We start from the raw sequence: 20,821 nt of genomic DNA, 5'->3' as shown, positions 1-20,821 counted from the left end.
CTCTACCGATGATATTTATATTGAAAATGTCAAACAATGCATCGAATTGCTTTCGAGATGTTCTCTTGAAGGTTAATATATTACATATTTTATGTAATAAAATTTTTATATGTATAAAAAGATAAAGCTATTTTTATTTTACAGATCTTGATATTTCTGCAATAGACAAACTACCTGAAGATCAATGGCTATCATACGATTATTAGGTAAAGTGTGTCTCATTTTTATTCAATTGATATAAATCTATAATATGAATTATAATATTAATATGTATTATTATTATTGAAATAGGAAGCTACTGCTAGCTAAAGACGTCTATGGAATCAATGAAATATTCAAACCAGCGCTTCTACAATTTTTGTATAACTGTGTTCTATGTGTCATATTGACATTGTACCTTTATTATTACTGTCTAATAAACAATCCTGTATATAAATAAATTATTTGATATTTTATTTATATTTATTATTAGTATTATATTTTGTGCAGTTTTATTTTATCGATAAATAATATATATCAAGATCAGTTTACTTCGTAGTAAGTTTTAAACTCGTGGCTTTTTGTTTCAATTTTTTTAGTTTTAAAAATTTTTCTTTAGTTTTAAGTCTGTGTTAAGTTTATTGCAAGATCTTAAAAAATATCGTTTGGTCCCTGAATTAATTCTGATAATCTATAAAAGTCATTCTCTCTTTTTGAAAGGTTCTCTATGTCGATCCTGTTTAATTTATATAGTATCAAATTCCAAAGGAATAATAATGTATATAGTTATACATAAATCTGAAAGTATAATTATTATACTATAATGATTTCGCAAGTGAGTGGGAGCAGGGCCGCCGAGAGCGAATCTGGGCCCTGGGAAAACAATGATTCCGGGCCTCATGACAAAAATGGCATTTTATATATTTTTTAATTTCATCAATAAACAATAATAGGTACCAGTTAAACTTTTCTATGCTACAAATAAATATAAAATTAGTCACCGTTGCGACATAATTTCTGAAATCATATTTTCGAGAATCGAATAAAGCACATCTAAACCAAATTTTGCCCAATAGGAGAACGCAAAAAACAATTATCACTTCTCAGACGCCAAAAATTCACGTCAAAAGCAATAAAATCGTGCCGTCGCCGTCGCAGTGGGAACGCTCGTTACCGAGCGTTCCCACTGCGACGGCGCCGACACGATTTTATTGCTTTTGACGTGAATTTTTGGCTTCTGAGAAGTGATAATTGTTTTTGCGCCCTCCTATTGACCAAAATTCGGTTTGAATATATTTTGATCAGCCCCCTTAAAAGTAATATTTTTAAAACATAGTGTAATATCTAAATGCAGACAAACTATGGAGCAATATGTGAGATGCGATGTCTGTGTGTACTTATACTTTTACATATTTTCCCCTGAGAGATGAATTGGCTTAATTTGTATTTTAGATTTGACCTAATGAAGTTCTCAAACTATAATTAGTTTTAGAACTTTCATTCGGTTAGGTTAGGGTTTGAACAGTAAATGAACGTTTCGCAACTATCAAATTGACTATCATAGATATTTTGGGCAGAATATTAGCGCATATCAATTAAATTATATTTTCGCTAGTAGAAATATAAATCTACTGACGAAAATATATTTGGACTAGTGAAAATATAACTTTATCAAAATAATATAAAATAATAATAAATATAAATACATATGAAAAATGTATATATTTATACATATAAAAAGTCGAAATCATATAATCTGCCAGATAATTAAATGTTCACTGGTAAAAAATATCTACTAGTGAAAATATATTCCGATATGATTTTACTGAAATGACATATTTAAAAAAATATTTTCTGGATGGATTCAAGACCACATTATTTATTTTGCTGCATTAAATCTAGTTGGAAAATTACTGAAAATACAATACATAAAAACAAAAGGTATTCGATCTGAATATTTAGATGGAATACCTAAATTTACTGCTAAAAAGCAATAAAGTCAATAATAATTTACAAACAAATTTTAACACAAACGGAGCCTCCTCAAAAAACTACAATCTGTCCCTTGGAATAATAATGTATATTGTGAAAGTACTACCCAAATAGTGGATGTTTTTGAAGGCAATGTTCCTACATCATCAGTTCAATTCATATATCTCAAACAAGTGTAGTTTATTTTATAATCATTATTTGAGGTAGGTTTTTACTTTTTTTATACATATATTATTGCTATGATTTTTCAAGAGTCGGGCCCCTCAAAGAAAACGGGCCCCGTGAATTTGCCCTCCTCTCGGCAGGCCTGAGTGTGAGCTACGAAAGATTTAATCGTCTTTTATATTTTTCAAGATTGAAACAGTGTCTTTAAAGTGTTAATAAACTGCTTCTACTAATTGTTTTTTAATACAATTTCATATATTTTGTTGATAGTAAGTGATGATAATTTTTTCTATTTTATAAGACCAAGAAAATATATTAAAAAAGCCTATATGATTCCGAAAAATATTAATACCTACAATATAATAAAAACTATGCGGACAATCCCTCGAAAGAGATACCGATTTTATGTACACCTTTATATTAATTAAACCAGGTGTAGAAAACCTTTTTACGTTGGAAGGCCGAAATAAGTTAGTTCCAAACAAAAAAGATCGCATTCAAGAAATTTCAATTGATGACCTCAAAATCAGTTACAGAAATTTTGGGAACATATCATGGGTTGATTACGCTATTTTCCAAAAGGTTGCGTATAATTATTTAATCAAAAGAAATGTATTTTTATTTATAAAAAATAAATAGATCCTGGCGTTTTTTCTTTATAATATTTGCATATTATAAAGAAAAAACTAATATAATAGCTTTCTTTCATTGTATTATATATACGACTATCCATTAAAATAATTTATATTATTAGAAATATACTATAATATTTTGGTTGCAGAATTTTTTTTTTTTTTTTACGGAATAAATTTAAAATGAATCTCTAGTAATAATTATCGCAAAAAATATTACAATACGCTATTAGAAAGAACCGGACAAATTTGCGATAAGAATTTCGGAGACTATAGATAAAAAAACACCCTTATCTATCACTTTCACTTTGCAATTCTCCGAACCTTTTAACTTGGCCTGACATATAAATAAGTTCAATGACCTACAAGAATAGACGAGCGACAATATAATTTTAAATATAGCGAATTTTCTTTATAAAGATTTTTTAAACGCACTTAGTCAATCAGAAAAAATGCGATAAGATAAAGGTGAACTGATAATTATGTAAAAACCATAGAAATGTTTTTTGTTTTTGGAAAACCACAAAGTGCAATTCATCGTTAAAGCACAAATCGCGATAAAATTGTTTTAAGGTTCTACTGATGTTATTTATATAATAATTTACACTAAAAAAAGCTAAGAACTAATTTTAAAATCCGCGTATGATTTCACATATTAATGAAGTTATTGAATCAATATGGTAATTTAAATCGAGCCTTAGCAAAAAGTTCACCCACAGCTCATGTCTTATTTTACGATACAAATTTAGCTATAAATTTTTTAATTTGTATTTTAAAAAAATAATCACATTTACTATTAAAATTAACTATATTTTTTTGTAAATACCTAAGTTCACATTTTATGGAAAACATCTCTCTTAATTGTGTTATCTAATTATAATAGGAAATTAATGTAACCATAATATGATTCAAATTACTTTCGGACTTTTATAAAAAAAAAACATTGTATTGAAAAATTACTGTTTATCATTGAAGACTATTTTTATGTTACCATAATTTTACATACGACGTATGTTTAATATTTGTATAAAAAATGAATTGCTTACACCAGAGCTTCTTTAAAAGATTCAAACGATTATCGCAATAATTCAAGGGTCTGAGGCAGTTTTAAGGTATGTTTTTGCTTGAATTCATCAATAGGTACGCATCTTAATTTCGTTATAATTTTGACCAAAATATCACAATTTCGACAGAATATTAAGAATTATCATATAGTCCGATACTAATAATGTACATAGGTATGTAATAATATGAGTGACGTTATATTGAAATATAAATTTGCAATATTCATGCTTGCAGAATTTTGTTTCTGAGCTTTCTTATCGCAACTTTCCCTCTTATCAACCCTTTACCTGTAAGCGAATGATAGTTCGGGAGCTCATTCTGTTGTCTGTCGTCGGACTGTGAACACCGAACTAACAATGGTGAGTAAATTAATAGTTTTGTTCTGATTGCAAATATAATCAATATGTTTATAGTTTATTTTAATATGTTTTCTTTATTACAGAATACTGCTATGTATTATTACAACGTGCTGATGCTGATGAAGGAAGCTGAGAAGAGTTCTTTTCAAGAAACTAATATGTTCGTGTTGGATGAAAAGATTGCTTCTATTTGGAGCACGGATGGTGAATATTTTATATATGGAATTTACTTTATTTGTTTCAAAATACAACTATAAACATAATTTTATTTGCATTTCTAGAAAATGATCGTGATCCTGAAGCGGGACTTTACGTGCAAGAGTTTCTATCCATGCCGCCTATTCAAGTTAGTAAATATATCTTATTTATATATTTTAGATGAAATTCTAATTTAATTTTTTTTTTAGAACCCGTTCGGGCAGTTAAGCGTATCGAGATTCAATAACGTCTTTTTTAAAGACACTAATAATGTTGAAGGATCTATTCAGGACATAAATGGTTAATATTCTATATTTATATTATTAATAAATAATTCAATTATTATAATTAATCCATGATTTTATTTACAGAGGAGGATAATAGCGTTTCTGATGTTAACCCTCAAGATCTGCATTCCTTATTGGAATCACCACCGAAGTGTAAACGAGTTCGCTATGTAAGATTTAAATTATAATTTATGTAAATAATTATTGTGAATACAGAGAAATAATATATAATTAATTTCAGAGAAGGGAAAGAATAAAGGTAGTGAAACGAGTTCGTTTGTCGAGAGTTGCAAGAACATTATTTCAAGACGAAAGTTCTGATACGAAAGATGATTTTGAAGAAGATATTCTGCCTTTGGATTCAGACGATGAGATTGTAAGAAATATATTATAAAAATATTTCATTTTTAATGTATTTAATTAAAATTTATTATTTTGTTTATCTATAGGAGACTCCGCAATTCAGTCTTAATGGCAAGGTCCAAATTCAGGAAATATCCGAAGATTCGATGTTTGATTTTCGTAATGATAGCTTCAATGAATGTATGGCAAAGCTTTCAACTTTATATTTAAAAGGTAAAATTAATATTTTATCCTTTTTTTTAAATTAATATTAATAAAATTATTTTTTGATTTTGTAGAGGAAGATACACCTGAAATGGATAAGTTGCCAGAAGAATTAATGCGAACCTGTGATTATTTGGTAAGTTACTCTGATTACATTAGCTTTAAAATAAACTGAATTATTATTTGGGTTATTTTTTAAAGTTCATAACATATAATGTAATATATTTAATATTTTTTGTTACAGGAAGCTTCAGAATTGTAATATTGATTACTATTCTCATGAAACGGATTTTTAAACGAATATTCACGAAACTGGACATCTTATTATGGATTTAACCCGCTCACTCAGATTTACCATCAACCGCATGATTTTTTTAAAAACATTTTTGTATTCGTATTGTATTCTTTTTATCTAAATATTTATACCATTTTTTTATATATATATTTTCATACATTAATTATTAGATATGAACTGATATTTTTTTATTATATAATATGTATCCATAATTAAAATAATGTATTCCGTAAATATATTTATAAATGTATATGTATTGTAATATTTTGATTGTGTCATATTGACATTGTATTTTATAAATATATATTTTTTATAACAAACTGAATTTATTTTTTAAACTATTATACTTAAAAAAATTACTTTTAAATACTTTTCATAAAGTGCATAATAATCGTATAAGTATTTAATATTAGATAATACTATTTAAATAGTTAGATATAAAGATGTACAATTTTAATTAGATATCAAAAATATTGTAGTAAATAATCTTTCATTTTTTTTATCATCTAGCACTGGGTTGTTTTTTGCGATATTTTACCTTTTTTTTTTTTAAATTAACTTTTTCGAAAATAGATAAACAAAACAAATTACTACAGAATTCTAATAATCTTATCAGTTTTTTTTTCATAAATTTCCAATAATCTAAAGATTTAAAAATATAATATTTTAAACATTATATTGTATTTATTGCTAGAATAAATAAGTTATTTTAGTTTATAAGCTAATTTATCATATCAAACCTAAACGGGATTTTTTTTTTTAATAGATTTGATTAATTAAAACCACTAAAACTTTAAGTGTGTAAAATGTTACATATCCTTATCTAATAATCTGACACTGGGTTAAGAAAAGTGCAACTTTAATTTTTTACCCAACTATCTATTATTATATATTATACCAGTTAATACAAAACAACCTTATCAGCTTGTTTTTTTAATGTAATAATTAATACATATGATATGTATTAATTCTTACATTAAAAATGTAAAGTAATTTATTTATAAATGTTGATATTTAGATTTTTAAAACATATCTTAGAATATAACATGTAGTTAAAAATGTATTTTTTTTATATAAATTCCAATTTGTATGCGAAACCTTAACTCTTTGGCCAGTGATGGCTCACGAAGGGTTTCAATATATATTGTATATAGATATTTGATCATAAATATAAATTTTGATTCAATAGATTTTTTGTATATTAGTTATACATAAATGATATATTTGTAAATAAAACTAAATTAAAACTAAAAATATATTATATAGATATTTCTACAAGTATTTTACAATATTTTAAGGTAGTCTTATAATACATGTAATAGATATTATTTAATGCAAATTGTGAATTATGCGATTAATAAAGAACAGAAAATCAAATTTAATTATCACATAACAGCACAGCTCAGAAAATGATTACTATATATACATTTTAGATACTGGTTTTAACGACCCAAATGATATAAACTACGCTATAAAATTCACAAAACCATTTAACTAACCTGAGTATTTATAACTCAAATATTTGGGTAGATTTTATAATATTAGAATACAATAACTAATAATTTATAAGTCGCAATGAATATTTTCAGGGTCTAAGAAAATTTATCGGCTGCAATTCGCCGCCAGCAATTAATCACCAACAGTATACCTTTGCGTCAATTGATCGCATGAACAATTTATAGCCTAAAAATGATTACTAGCATATAAAATTATATGAAGGGTTTATGATATCAAATCTTTATTCAAAAGCAATGCTTTAAATTATAAATATTTTTTATTATACTGTAAGCATAATTTATATTTAATTGATATTTGTCAATAGTGAAAAATTTCTTCAGTGAACTTTGGGTTTCTTATTTATGTTATTTTAGAGGATTATAGTAGCTTTCATAATTGACGATTGATTAAATTATTTGTAATAAGGTTATTTTTAAATTAATTTTAATTTAAGAGTAATAAATAAATAAAGCAAGCCACAAAAAAACCGTTAAAAACGAGCATGGAAAAGATCATTCTCTTATAAAAGATTTTAGAATATGGTGGGATAGTATTTATAATTCTATATAATAAACGGTAATAGATTTTGAGATTTTTTCTTTACCATTCAACGCAAATTTGGGTAAAAATTGATGAAATTATAGAGCTTATGTAACACTTATAATTAACTGTTAAATCACTTCCGACGTAATTTTAGCTTGGATTTCAGAAATTGACCGTAACTGCATAAACCAAAAACATGATAATTACTATAAAAAAATATACAAAAACGAAGGCGAACAGATTTAACTGATGAACTGAAATATTTATTAAATCTAAATTCATTCCACGACATTTCTGCAACTCTTAAAACAATTAGAGAAATAATAAAAAAAAAGATTAAAAGATTAGCCACAATTTTATAAAAGCTATTTAGTATATATATATTATTCATAAATTTCAGCTCAGGATTGGACTCCTTACTCACGAGTCGCCACTGGTCTCATCGAATCGTATCGTAAATATTATTCTACGCACAATCGTTAGCGTCAATGTCGATAAATTAGACGAAAACCTAAACTAAACGGACACTATGCGAACACGACGCGGCACTTAGTACAAATTGCTAACCATAAATCTTTCTAAAACATCCAACAGACGTTGTTATATATGCAAAAACTAATCTTACATACATCCGAACCAATAATATCTGCTACTAGATACAATCATGAGTTTAAACTCTGGCCATTAATAATAACAAGAGCGCTTATGAAATAATAAATTCGATTAAGCTCTCAAAGCTCATTGTGCGTATCAGCTCTCACGCGAGGCATAACAAAATTGTATTAAATGTATAATATGTGTGTTGTGTATGTATCATGCATGGACCATTGTTAATCTCATGATTGTCTTCAACAATTTCCAGTTTAGCATTGAAGTGGTCGCGAAAGGAGGGTTTGCGTGCCCTCGGTGGTTTGGTGTGCAAACAATGGAATAACCCGTGGGATAATAGAGTTTGCGAATGTCTGAAAATTATAATTGTGTATCCCACATAAGGACAAGGCCGGCATCAGGTGCATTTTGCCGGATTTTCAAAAGCAGATGTAGAGTCTAATGGTTGTCATGTGTCCTGAATTTTCACAATGGTCTGGAAACGCCAGGGATTTATAGTGAAACATAATTCATGTAATTCTAAAATAAACTGTTGATTAATATTTGTTTTGATATGATATATAATATAGTTGTTTATTTTTTTAAATAAAAAAAATGTTATAGAATTATAAATTTCAAAACATATTAACCTGACATGATATAATTATTAATAAGTATCATATTATAAGAAGAATGAAATTGAAAAATTACTCAACATGTGAGGATTTTTTTCGGTTTATCTGATATAATACGATTAAAGTTTGTCGTCCTAAGTTTAATATCGAAAATATGTTTTTTTATAATTGGGACAAATACGTTCACTTTTTTGCTATATTTTTAAATTCCACAATTTATTTTTATACTAGCTTTTCTAACTATGAAAATATTGCTTAAAACAGATTCTGGTAATGAATATATCAAAAATATACTATTTTTAAGGACAATGCTTGTAAATAAACCATGGAAAAATTATTATTATTTTTGAGAGACCTAAAAAATTTATAGTTTTTCAATATTATATTAAAGGCCACATTTAAAAGTGTATATTGTCCCACACGAATTGAACCAAAACCACACATGTGCACGAGAAAATGTCAATATCTCTATGCACAGTATTGCGCAGCCTTTGCCATAGAAGAGGCAAGTGCTTTAGTTTACAGACTTTACAGGCAAGAACAGTGGACGCGACCGATAACTATAACCACTTTCTGGAGCCTTTTATTTTATTTATATTTGTTACTATTATGAACTGAGAATATTTCTGTCGGAACACTTAGCAAAAGTAGGTACTTATATTTTATGTACATAGAAAAAAATCAGTAAATCAATTTACAAAATTATCTATAAGATATATCTACATTTATCTCACAAGTTTGGGATTTTTATTATTTTTTTCGCATGCTGGCACAATGAACACATCAAAGATCTAATGAAATAAACAATAATGCAAAGTTTCGAGCTCAAACTACCGGACCAAATTGCCCAGCACATTTTTTTCATTTTTTATCCCTATAGGGTCCGATTTTGTATGACATTTCGAACTGGTGGTTCGTGTTTTAAATTTTAAAAATGAATCGGAAGAACAAGAGACGTCTCTCAAAAATTCTAAAATAAAAACTTGAAGTATTTCCAAAGTTAACTTATTAATTGAAAGGGAATTCGGTGCCCAGTGGCGTAGCTATGGTGGGGCGGAGGGGGCGGGCCGCCCCGGGCGGCACTTACTTGGGGGCGGCATATTCGCGATGCGATCGTCTAGTGTGGTTCTAAGCCCTGAATGCACAAAAACATATATAAATCTACGAATAACTAGATCTTAATAATAACCAATTTATTATTTTAACAAATGCTAATTTTATGACTCTGCAAAAAATGTGTGGGGGGGGGTGGCAATTTTAAGGATCGCCCTGGGCGGCACATACCCTAGTTACGCCACTGTCGGCGCCATATGGCGCTTGCGGCGTAGACCTGGGTTAAAAGAGTTAACATTGAAAATTTTATTTTAAAAAAAAAAATAATCAGAATAAATAAAAATTTTGCTCATTATAAATATTAGACGGCAATGGAAAATTTTTCTTGTATTAATAAAGCACATGTACATTTTATTAAATATTACCAGAAAATAATAAATACCAAACAATATTTTTTTTGTCCAAGATTTAATAATAAAAAATGGTGTATATTCATATTTTAGTATAAATATAATTTTTAGTCATTATGAATAACAAACGTAAATTTAAAGGATTTTTCAATATCATTTAAGCCGGAAATTTTGTAAACGAAACAATTTAGAACAGGCATATTTTATTAAATAATAATAAGCTAATAATTAGTAATAAAATTAGTTATAATATTATAGTAATAAAGAAATCTGATTAGAACAAATTTTTAATTTTGTTATTATTTATTTTAGTCGGTAGAAATATCAAATAATTTTTTATCTTTAAAAATATTAAATGTCAATTGAAAAAAATCAATTTAATTTCAGGAAAAAATAATTTTAATGAAAAAATAAATAACAAGCGTATTTTATTAAATAATTTAAAGTGAATAATTATCACACAATTTAGGTTTCGTATAAGATTTTTTAAGTAAAAAAATATTATATAAATTTATATTTATACAATAATTTGCTCATTATAATTATTAGACGGCAATTTGAAGGATTTTTTAAATTTAATTAAAAGGGGAAATTTATATTAATAAGAAAAATTAAGCACAGGCGTGTTTTATTAAATAACAACGAGTGAATAATTATTATTAATAAAGTTTGGTATTTTAAAATATTTTTTAAGAATTTTTAATAAAAAAACTGATTATATTAGAATGAGAAAGCAATATTTATATTTTTGTCATTAAAAAAGTGATTTTCAGTCATTTGATTTATTTAATTTAATTAAAGGGGAGAATTTATTTAAAAGAAAATATTCGAGCAAATGCATATTTTATTAATCAATTATGAGTGAATAATTAGTATATTATATTTTACAATTAAAAAATATTTGATTGCATTTAAATGAAAAAAATCTGCATTAAAAATTAATGGTCAGCATTAATATTTTGTCAAGTATAAATTTAATTTTTGTGAAATATATTTATTAAATGGGCATTATAAATAATATATTCATAAAAATATAATTAAAAGATAATAAAATTTAGTTAAAAAAAATAAAGCACAGTAATATATACAAATAGTTTAACCTGCACTGAGATATTCCTAATTAAAAAGTTTATTTAAAAAAAATATTTGAAAAATTTAATGGTTGTTATAAATATTTTTTTGGCATCATACATATTAGTCAGAAATTTATTATTTCATTAATCTTTATATTTAAACTTGTTTCTTTATATTAAAACTTGTTTCAGCTAGTTTTGTCTAGAAATATAAAATCTACAACATAAAAAAATGGAATAAAAGTAACTCCGATGTTTAATAAATTAATCCCCTCGACAACCCACATCCTTTATGGGCGATAATAGATGTCTATATATGTATCATTCTATTTTATAGCTCAATCTTAAACACTCTACACGCACGTTTCGATATAAATATAACCAATTTTAAAATTGGTGAGGTTACAAAAAATACTGCAAAAACATTAATATTTACCAAATAATAACACATGGAAAATCAATGAATGGAATTAAAGAGAATAAAAAAGTGCACAAATTATTACTATAAAGAATCGACAAAGGTAACTGACAAAAATTTTACTTATAATATTGCAACAAATAAAAACAGGCTTAAGTCAAAATTCAGGCAAACGTACAAAATCCGTTATTCGCGACTGATCCTCGCGCGGCATGCAAACTAAATAAATATGGTATACTGTCGTCGTTCTTTGTACGACAAGAAATATTATTATAATATTATAAACTATTTTAAAAAGCTGACAACGTCATTTTCATTAGTATCATAATTAAAATATTTAATTACAAAGATTGCGGTATGTTTTAAATAAAACTTATATTTTTAATATGTAATTAATAAATGAAGTAAGTTTAATTACAATATTTTATTTTAAAGCAAACCACACACACGTCATATCCATTCACAGAAATAACCACAAATTACGCATATATTTTTTTTAATAATGAGCTTAATTGTAAGAGCAGTTGAAAAAGTACTCAAGATTAATTAAACCGTATGTAAACTATTCACGCACTTATTGTTTATGTTACAGTGAATATATAATATATTATCAGTAAATTTATATTTAAATTGTATGAATATAATTGCACTAACTCAGACAGTTGAAATGAATCAAACAATCGATTTATAAACCCAAAACTAACCTAAAATAATTTACATAATGAAACTTAGGTATTGATTTGAACAGAAAACGTTTCGCAACTGTAAAATAGAGTTTCATAGACATTTTAGAGCTAAATTATATTAATATATCTAGTAGAAATACAATGTACTGGGATAAGATTTGACTGAAACATATTTATGTATTTGGTTCATTTTTACGGTTCTCAATTAAAAAAACTATGATATACTTTAAAGAAAATTTTAGTTAATTACAATACACATTTTAGAATTATTAAACAAAATTATTAAGCAAACAAAATATTTTTTAGGCTAAAAGCACTATTTATACAATTGTTTATATAATGCGATACATATAGAACTAAGTTATATTTTCGCAATTAATATCTTATAATTATGTAATTCATTGGTCGCGTAGCTGAATAGAAATTTTACGGTATCCTAATTATTATATTATATATAGTTAGTACATATAATTAATTTATCTGGTGATCGGCAATCAAATAGCTTTTTATTATTAAATTGTACAGCTTCATCATAATCTCATACATATAATAGATAGTAATATAAGCATTTTAATTAATGTATAAAATACTATAATATGCTAATGTATAGACTTGAAATAATATGCTGCTCTAAAATGTCTATGAAACTCAATTTAATAGTTGCTAAACATACCTTTGCTGTTCAAACCCAAACCATATTGCTCCATAGTTTGACTATGTTTTAAAAATGTGATATCTATCCTTACCGATTTTTCTATGGACTTCAGATATAATAGGGTTGATCAAAAACTATTCCAACCGAATTTTAATCAATAGGAGAGCGCAAAAAACAATTATCCCTTCTGAGAAGTAAAAAATCCACGTCAAAAGCAATAAAATCGTGCCGTCGCAGTGGGAACGCTCGTTACTGAGCGCTCAATAATTATAAGTAAATTGTTATTAAAATAAAAAATCTTGTTTGCTAAGTAGCCATGAACTTTCTAAATATACTAGAAAATAACTATAATAATTTTTTTTATAATCTTCACACTAATAATAAATTACTTTTACTTGAATACGCAATAGAGATTATATTTTACTATTAAAAAAATATTCACTAATACAAGTTTAAAATGTAAAATCATAATCCTTATAATGAATCAATAATTTACATAAAATTTTCGTCTAAAATATGAAATGAAGGAATTACTTTTATTAAACTATAAAATTTGCCTAAACGAGAGAAGTTTGAAAGACGGTACAGTTTGGCTTTATGGTAAAAAAATTAGATTTCCCCAAAACTTTCAAGTAGAACAATCGATTTAAACTAGCAGTAATTTTATATGATCTGTTTTAATCTATTATATATAATATTTTCGCGTAATATATAGTTTTTTCGTATACTAATTATACATAAATCGTTATTATTATTTTATTACTACATTCACACAATCAGATATTTGTCAAATCCGTTTATTTTATTTAATTACATATATATATTTAAATAAACAATATGGTTTCACATTGTTGTTTATTTAAATATTGTGTACAATTATTGTACATTACATTATCATGAGAGAAATTTAAGGGTAGATTTAACCAAACAATTTGATAAATGAAATTTGCTTAAACAAAGAAAGGATAAAACGAGAATAAATCTTGAATAGACTCTTGAAACATATACAAAATTATTTTATATGATAAATGAAATGTGGCCATTATTTGATCCCATAAATATAATTGTTGATTATGAAATTGCGATTCATCAAGCATAAGTCTTACGATATTCTATTGACCAGAAATAGTTCTAAGGCGCAATTATCTTTAAATTAAAAAAATACTACTTCACTTGAATTTGTTCCAGAACAAGATGCGTGTGAACTGGAGAATAATTTATATAAAGAGAGAACTAATTTTGGAATGACTTACCAACGCCTAAGAAACAATAGAACAGTGAACGTCACAACTTCCACTTTTTATCCAAAACACATGCACGCTGAACTAACATAATCATACGGTAGGAGTTGACAACCAGTTACTGTGATAAAATATATTATTTATTTTGTGCGAAATATTTATTTTTATATATATGACACAGACAAAAACTTTTAAATGAGCATTGCTGCTTCAACAAGAACAAGCGAGACAACGAATACATCTGTATACGTAAACAATGCACTCACAAAAAGAATGCCGATGCACTATTGCAGTATGAATTTTTAATGTATCATTTAACAGCAAACTGTTTTTGGATTTGGTGCTCTCACAATTTTTCGCGCGAATGTATGTGTGTAAAATTGGAAGCCATGACGTACACTGCTCTAATTTAATGACAGCACGCCACTTTACTGAATAGGGATTGACTGCTTAAATGGAACTAGCTGAGAAAGAATCCGATTCCCAAGACTCATTAATAGATATTTAATAATATTGTTTATTAATATAATAAATTAAATTAAAAATTGCCTGCATGATTTAATTTTCATATCCGGATGAAGTGGTTTTCTAGGGTAAAAAATAAATAAAAATAAAAACGTGTTGCTTGTGTTTTGCGATTGCGGTTCGTTTCTAAAGCCACTTTGGTGTGGATTTAATTAAATGAGTCTATAATTTATTTTACTGGTGGGTTATCGACGTTGAAAATTTAGGGTTTCAACTTTAGTAATTCGCCAGGCCGAACGCCTTATTGAGGTATGCAATGCAATTACTCATTCGAAAACTTTTTCGATCGAGTAGCGAGTGAATAATATAGGCACATATTTCACGATTCGTATATAAATACTCATATATTGTATTTTACGATCGTATGATGCACTAGTCATATCCCAGATGACACACTAAGGTTGTTATCTCGTTGTGACACAAGTGCTTAGTAATCGTGCGTATATTTATGGAGTACACGATACTTGTGTTCTGCAATTAGTAAACAGAATATCACGTTTTGATTTATGTGAATCGAATATGACACAATATTCAATTAATCCTTTACTTTTCATCACATAAAAATGGCGAGATGGAAGTATATAACATATGTATGTATATACTTGAAAAATAATATTCTAATATAATATACCGTTACAAAATAAAGTCCATTTCAACTTGAAAAGTATCTTAATTTGCTTAACTCATTACTGAAAGTTATTTTGACCCTTCCGAGCTGACGGAGCGATGTTATTTTACAAACATAAATGTCTATTCAAATCGAAATAGTTTCTTCTCTCAAACATCATTCAGAGTCAAAATTATTTACATTTTAATCTTAAAGATGATCAATCAAGTCGCATTACAAGTCAAACGGTAAAACTTTTGAGCCAAGAGGAAACTTAACAGTTCTAATCAAACTCTGTATTTTCTTGAAGGGTTAAATTAATATTATACTATTACTCGCTGATTGAATGTAAATGTTTATCATAATTATTTAGATACATATTGACATAAACTGCGAATACACTCAGCGAAGAAAATTTTAAATTATTTAATTAAAAACTACCCTTCCATTAAAATTACGTCGACATGCAATCGAGTATATGCTTTTATTTTTTATGTGTACGTTCATATAATGAATCTTGACATTAGGGCGCGGCCTCTAATTAGTTAAATAAATAACCAACCCTTAAAAACCCTTCGTGCATATTTCATATATTAACTAGCTGTTTTGATTAATATTTAATTTGATCCTACAAAAAATTTAATTATTTATTAAATTAAAAATTAAATAAAATATATTATAATATTTTAAAACCTTATAAATATACTATATGTATATATATTATATATATATATAACAATAAAGGGTAGTCGATAAATGATAATATATGTTCTTAGTTCAGATAATATATATTCTTAGTTATAAATATAATTTTCACCATTAAATAGTATGGTCGCTACTAATTTCAAAAATATGATTTTAATTACAAGTATAACATTAATTACTATACACATTAAGTGTAGATATAAAAAAACACTTATACAATTAAAATAAAAAAATGACAATGACACCAATGTGATTCAATGATTACTTAAAAAAAAGTAATAAAAAAGTAAAATTTGTGGAACTGTATATCAATTGTATGTAACATTGCGGAACGTTTATTTATAAAATATATTATTGATTGCAGAAATCTGCGATAATATTGACTTTTATATAGTTGTGATAAGATATATAAATAAAACTATCTATACATTTATAATGAGCAGAAAAACAATGTACTTATTTGTACTAATAATTGATATCGTAATTTTCCGTCTATTTTTTTGAAATCATCGTTGATATTTAAGGATATCCAATTATTACCTACGAAGTGTTTTTAGAGGCTGTAGTTGGCATTTTTTTAAATAAATTCATATTTCATGTAATTTTATTAAAATTGTTCACTATGTAAAAAAATGTGACATCGTAAATTTAATGTCAGAATATGGAGTCCAGTTTAAAAAAATAGGTATCAACGGCTTAACCCCTTGAGTGGTATCGCCGTACATGTACGGCGGTCGATCTTTCACTGTTTTGCTGTACCCTATATAATTATATTTACATATATAACTGAATAAATATAAAATATTATATTTATTTATTATTTAAAAAAAAATATTTTGATGTAAATGATTTTTATATAAAATAATTCTAATAAATTAAAGAGTACGTAAATGAAAATAACAAAAAATATGCTATATTAATTTTATATACAAATATTAAGAGCCTCTGAGTTGATATAAAAAAAATCCACAAAAGCCGAAAAATATATAAAATATATATAAAATAAATTGACAATATTTTATATTAGAAAAGTGTATAATTTTATAAAACACACTAATACAAAAAAGTAGTAAAATAAATCAAATCAATTACACGTTAAGAAACACTGATTTTTTTATATTTGAAATATAAATGCAATATAAATAATAATAAATAACTAACAAAAAAATAATTATGGAAAAATACGTAAAATAACTCACTCCCAGGTGTTACAAACAGATGTGTTTTACTACTCTCACTACTCAAAGGGTTAAGAACGACTGACTGTTAAACTTAAATTTAAAAAAATACATTTATATATAAAAGTTTTTATAATATTATTTTATGACACATTTATATACTGTTAGTAATAATGTATTTTTTATAATAAAATAGTTTTATTTTACGGATATTAAATAGTAGATGGAGGTTTATGAATATTGATATAATATGATAAACTATAAAGATTGTAATTGAAATATAATAACTCAAATATTTTGTGTAAATATTGATAAGAAGTTAACTTTTAATTAAATATGATTATCTTGTTAAAATATTTTGAAACAAATTGTTAATATTTTAAGCATAGATTATATGAAAATGATGTATAGCACAATAGTGTAATCATTTTATAGAAATATATATATGTAAAATTATGAGGGTTGTTGCCAACTTTTCCTCTATAAATATTTTCCCTAATAATCTAGACTAAGATAATAATTTTAAGAAGCTGAAAATGTTGTAGATACTTAATTTAATATTATAAATAAAAAATGTATGTAAAATACAGTTTTTAATACATATACATATAAAAATTATAAAAAGCATGAAAGAAAATTTATGATGAAGGATTATTAAAGAAATATAGATTAAAAGTATTCTGAATGTATTTAAAAATATAGATAAATAACATTGTAAGAAGTATATTTTTAATATGTAAGCAAATTAATACTAAGTTGGAACAAATAATATTACGTTTAAGTTTAGTATCAATAAATTTATAGCTTTATAAATTATATAGTAAATTTTACTTACGATTAAATGAATAACATTGTACTGCTAAGTAATCACACACGTTTCACATTACACTTTAATTATAATTTATGTACACATTTATATTTTTATTGTAATAAATAAAAAAGATTTTTATAAACGGCACTAAAATATTTTTTTAGGTAAGATTGCTTATTATTTTATTTATTGTAATTTGTAAATTATTATTTTACAGCATTTTTCAATTGTTCTAAAACTTTTCCGATGTTTTCAAGCGGATGAAGTCTCGGAAAACGCGTCTCGACGCCGAGCGTCGTATCAACCGTACTGAAGGTTTGTGGGAAAATTTTTACCGAGGCACATTCGTGGTCAACTTGTGCGCAAGAGCAATGAAAAATATGATACACGTTGATATAAAATTCACTGATAACTAATGAATATACATGTGTTTGTATATATACCGTTATCGTTAAATTATTAATAAATAAACATATGAATTAATAAAATTATAAATAACAAAAAAATATTTTCATATAATATAAATATTTAAATATATTTACTTTATTCTTTATTGAAATAAATTAGAACACCGTTTTTAAAAAAAGTCTTGCTTTTTTGAGACCTCTAATTTGCAATATGTAATATAACGGTAATAATGAATCTGAACTAATAAACTACAGTTGTTTGAGATGTACCTAAATACTGATGCATTTCAGGTATAAGTTCCTATTTAGCCCTTTTTTATACATATTATACAAAACATAAAAGGAACGGAAAATTGTCTTCAAAAGCACCTACTTTCTAGGTAGTATTGTTACATTAAACATTTTTATTCGAAGGGACAGATTGTAGTTTTTTGACGCGGCTCCGTTTGTGTTAAAATTTATTTGCAAATTATAACAAAAAAATATACAGTAATAAGAAAGAAATAAAAGTAAAAAATACACAAGTCATTATTCTGAATGTTTAATTTTAAGACATCGTGTAACTATTAAAATGTATTAACAAAATATGTAAATTTATATAGTTTGCGAAATGTTTTCAGTACAATTATAGCAGTGCTCCTTAATTTATGGCTATGACTAAATTTGTATAAAAAGGAATGTCATATATTATTTTTATTACTTTTCTTTAAATAAATTTTAGCTTGGAAAAAATATTTTTAATAGTATTTCACCCATATGTCTGTTTTTATAATAACAAAAAAATCTTATTAATGAGTTTATTCTGCTATACAATAGTACCTCGACTTACGAACCGCTCTACATAATAACTTCTCGAGATACGAACTTTTTTCATATTGCATTTTGACTTCTACATACGTATCTAAATTCGAGACACGAACTGCGATGCATGCGCTGAAACTATTTATCCGAGCAGTATTTGTTGTTATTACGTCGCATTTATCTGAAATAGGACGCATGGAGTGGTGTGTGCGACGCAAGCTGTATGTACATATTTGCTTTTTGTGCATATATTTCCGTATTAGTATAATTAATAAGATGTTATGGGAAATTGGGTTTCGATATTCGAACTTTTCGAGATACGAACCACAGTCAAAAATGGATTGAGTTTGTAAGTCAAGGCACCGCCGTATATTTATCTAAGGGACACAATAGTGGCACGACTTTGCCGTTTGCTCTCTATTTAATAATTTTTGAATGCTTTATTTTAAGAGGAAAAGAAAAGGGTTGTCTACGATTGCTAAATATAATAATTATCTTTTATATTATTTTGTGAATAGCTTTAATTTTTATTTTATAAAATAATTAATTCATTAGACAATTTTAATATTGGTTTGTAATTGAAAGAACTTGTTTATATATAAATATATATTTTGTATTTTAATGTTATTAACATTTTAAATAATAATTAATGGGTCAAGTAAACTTTCCTGCGGGACTTCAGTTAAATAGTCGGAACAGCGCAGTCCGTTACGTTTCAGGCTAGTGCTCCTTAGGTTGCGGGTTCGTGTCCTGGCAAAGATTCGAATATTTATTTATAAATATGACTGGCCACAGCTACAAAGTGACATCTATTGATTAAAAATTAAATGTCATATTTCATTTATAATTATTAAAATATAGGGATTTTTATTAAAATTATTTATCTAATAAACTATCGTTACATTCCGTATTTTCTATATCAAACGGAATGATTCTTTGCTTTTTATAATAATAAATGTGCTTTGTCGAGTTGGTAAGTAATTAAGGGAATTTCGTGAAAATCTGCTTATTAATTATTCAACTATCTAGAGATTTTTGTAAGGGTTGTCTTTGTTTATTTAAATATTATTAGGTTTAATGCGGAAATAAGATAATATTTAATTGAGGTGCAATATTTTTTACATGATATTTAATCAAGTAGATATTTTTGGTTTTCCAGGTAGCTTATCGTTGTTTTTTAGAAAAGTGTGAAAGCTATTAAGAGGAGGTGTCTTATCAAGATGCTATCTTATCCATATAACTGAGAATTTACAGCTGATGAGCTACGTGAGTGGGTTTTTATTTGTTATTAAATGCCTTATTATGCTTAACGAATTTAGCTGATGTATTTCTATGTTATTATAATTATAATACACATATGCATATATGAAAATATGTTGTTCAGAAATGCGAATCGCTTTTATTTAGCCTAACGTGAAATTTCCTTTGGTTAAGTAGACTGTCGCATCT

The 20,821-nt window shown here is 25.9% G+C and overlaps 1 protein-coding gene across 4 annotated transcripts in view; it reads right to left on the bottom strand.

Annotated features, from left to right (window-relative positions):
- The window catches only part of LOC148228019 (metabotropic glutamate receptor 1-like), an 83,310-nt gene extending 64,825 nt beyond the window's left edge, over positions 1-18,485 (bottom strand). Inside the window, exon 1 of one of the 4 annotated variants that reach the window (XR_015811756.1) lies at positions 18,189-18,476. The gene's annotated coding sequence lies outside the window, so the exon portion shown is untranslated. Of the gene's footprint in view, positions 1-18,188 lie in introns of all 4 variants that reach the window. The other 3 variants (XR_015811755.1, XM_088200844.1, XM_088200843.1) reach the window with 3 other exon arrangements.
- Positions 18,486-20,821: the final 2,336 nt, after the last annotated feature.

The sequence above is a fragment of the Plectrocnemia conspersa genome, unplaced genomic scaffold (assembly GCF_051122295.1).
Source record: "Plectrocnemia conspersa isolate PC_06_02 unplaced genomic scaffold, ASM5112229v1 ptg000012l, whole genome shotgun sequence".
Taxonomy (NCBI): domain Eukaryota; kingdom Metazoa; phylum Arthropoda; class Insecta; order Trichoptera; family Polycentropodidae; genus Plectrocnemia; species Plectrocnemia conspersa.
Note: the sequence above shows the minus strand (reverse complement) of the source record. Positions and strands in the feature narration are given on the sequence as shown.